Raw genomic sequence first — 3,222 nt, 5'->3', positions numbered from 1 at the left:
TGGGGTGGCTACTTGAGCAGGGAGCCCTGAGGGGGATTTGCATAAAGGGGTCAGCCCAGGGCCTGGCCTGGGGGAGGTGGTAAAAAGAGCAGATCTGTGCGCGTGTGTTTCTGGTCTGTGATCAGGCCTGTCTGAGCAGCTGAAGACTTGTGCCCTGAGAAGGATGGTTGGTGCGGGGGAGTCCCCTCCTTCTTCTGCTTATGACAAAGTCCACTCTGAGCCCTGGTCTGGACCCCTAGGAAAGGCTTGTGGTTGCTTATAGACAATATCCTTGAGCTCTCTTTTCATGAGATTGGTATGAGGGGCGGCAGTGTGGTAGTGGCGGGGTCACTAATGGGTGACTGCAGCATGGAGGGGAGCCTGGCTGGACCCTGCAGGCCCCTTGCAGCTGCTCCCCTCTCTGCCCACTTGAGCAGGCTGGGCCTGGCAGGGCCTTCCTTGTGCCCTTTGGACTTGCCCAGACAGACACGGTGGTGGGGCACAAGGGATGCTGGGGCAGGACTCCTGGGTTGCAATCCCAAGCCTGGGGACTCTGCCCCCTGCTTGCTTGCTAACCTCACGCAGGATTTAACCCACAAACCTGTAAGTCACCTGGAGCGGGGGTGCCCATGGGATTGAACAGATTGGGAAGGTCCATCAGTGGTAGTAACTGGTTCCCTCTGGAGCTCCTACCTGAACCAGGCTGCCAGCAAGGGGAGTGTGTGTGCGGGCTCCAGGACATGTCCCTTCTCAGTCCTTGTGTGATGCAGTGATCACGGACCTGGTCTCTGAGCTGCAGGCCAGTCATTCCTAGGTGCGCTTGGCCTTTGGAGGTGTCTGCGATGATTGTGATGCAGATATTGAAATCCGCCGTGAGCTGACCTGAGAATTATTCACTATTATTCTTAGTGCTCCCATCTCCCCAGAAATTTCCCAGCCAGCCCAGACCATCTCCTTTGCCTCAGATTTTGGCTGTCAGTCCAGTTGCTGAGGGAGAAACCAGGCACAGGAAGGGTCAGCCATAGGTCTCTCCAGGTTTTCAGATCCCCCCACCAGGATCCATCACACTGTGCTGAGTGCACTCACCTGCCAGGGGAGGGAATGAAGACTTGATTGGGCTGAAGGCTGGGGACAGTGTAAGCACTGAGCTCTAGGCAGGTGTGACAGTGCAGTGCCTGGAAACAGTCCAGACCCCAGGTGGTGGTAGCGATTACCCCAGGCTTGCAGGTGTGCTTTAGGAAGTGGGTTGACCAGACATTGGTGCCCCAGGAAGGCATCCAAAGCCTGGTTTTGGCTGGTGTGTGGTGAGGGGGTGTCTTTGTGGAGAAACATCCCTACTGGACTGCCACAGGGACAGTCTGGTCAGACTGGGCTCTCTTGTCACTTAGGTCCTTGTTGGAATGCAGGCCTGCCAAGGGGCCAAGAGCCATTGTGGGGCCTCTGAAGATCTAGGCCTCATACTTTTATTTAACTTTTCACATAAGGAGCTAAAAACATCCCTACTTGAGCTGCAGGATACCAAGGAAGATGCTCAGGGAATTGGTCGTCTGATGCCCCTATTGATGCAGCAGCATATAATGACCTGGAAGGTTGGCACGGGAGAGGGCAGGATTTGGGGGTCATTTCCTCAGTGATGAGGTTTTTCTTCCAGGCTGGATGATCTTGTACGGTGAGCTTTCAAGTTGGTTTGCTGGGGGATGGAGACACAGAGGAACATGAGGACACTTTGCCGTCAAGCCAGGTAACACGCAGATGCCCTCCACCCAAGGGTGTTGAGGGAGCTGGCAAGGGTCATCGTGGAGCTCTTTGCCCGGCTGTATGAGCATCCGTGGTCATCTGGCCAGGTGCTGGGGGATTGGACACTAGGTAAAGTGGTCCCAATTTTCAAGAAAGGGCGGAGGGAGGACCCAGGTAACTATAGGCCTGTAAGCCTCACCTCGGTCCTGGAGAAGATCTTGGAGAGAATCATCCAGGAGCACATCTGTGGGGGGCCTGCAGGGGAGATCATGCTCGGGGGCAATCAGCATGGTTTCATCAAAGGCAGGTCCTGCCTGATTCATAGATTCATAGATGTTAGTGTCGGAAGGGACCTCAATAGATCATCAAGTCCGACCCCCTGCATAAGCAGGAAAGAGTGCTGGGTCTAGATGACCCCAGCTAGATACTCATCTAACCTCCTCTTGAAGACCCCCAGGGTAGGGGAGAGCACCACCTCCCTTGGGAGCCCGTTCCAGACCCTGGCCACTCGAACTGTGAAGAAGTTCCTCCTTATGTCCAGTCTAAATCTGCTCTCTACTAGCTTGTGGCCATTGTTTCTTGTAACCCCCGGGGGCGCCTTGGTGAATAAATCCTCACCAATTCCCTTCTGTGCCCCCGTGATGAACTTATAGGCAGCCACAAGGTCGCCTCTCAACCTTCTCTTGCGGAGGCTGAAAAGGTCCAGTTTCTCTAGTCTCTCCTCGTAGGGCTTGGTCTGCAGGCCCTTGACCATATGAGTGGCCCTTCTCTGGACCCTCTCCAGGTTATCCGCATCCTTCTTGAAGTGCGGCGCCCAGAATTGCACGCAGTACTCCAACTGCGGTCTGACCAACGCCCTATAGAGGGGAAGTATCACCTCCCTGGACCTATTTGTCATGCATCTGCTAATGCACGATAAAGTGCCATTGGCTTTTCTGATGGCTTCGTCACACTGCCGGCTCATGTTCATCTTGGAGTCCACTAGGACTCCAAGATCCCTTTCCACCTCTGTGCCACCCAGCAGGTCATTCCCTAGGCTGTAGGTGTGCTGGACATTTTTCCTCCCTAGGTGCAGCACTTTGCATTTCTCCTTGTTGAACTGCATCCTGTTGTTTTCTGCCCACTTGTCCAGCCTATCCAGGTCTGCCTGCAGCTGTTCCCTGCCCTCCGGCGTGTCCACTTCTCCCCATAGCTTTGTGTCATCTGCAAACTTGGACAGAGTACATTTCACTCCCACGTCCAAGTCGCTGATGAAGACATTAAAGAGTATCGGTCCAAGGACCGAACCCTGCAGGACCCCACTGCCCACACCCTTCCAGGTCGAGACCGACCCATCTACCACGACTCTTTGGGTGCGACCCTCTAGCCAATTCGCCACCCACCGGACCATGTAGTCATCCACGTCACAGCCTCTTAATTTGTTCACCAGTATGGGGTGGGATACTGTATCGAAGGCCTTCCTGAAGTCCAGGTATACGACATCCACCCCTCCTCCTGTGTCCAGGC

The sequence above is a fragment of the Alligator mississippiensis genome, chromosome 7, assembly GCF_030867095.1.
Source record: "Alligator mississippiensis isolate rAllMis1 chromosome 7, rAllMis1, whole genome shotgun sequence".
NCBI lineage: Eukaryota > Metazoa > Chordata > Crocodylia > Alligatoridae > Alligator > Alligator mississippiensis.
The sequence above is the reverse complement of the archived record's forward strand: the minus strand, read 5'-3'. Positions refer to the sequence as shown.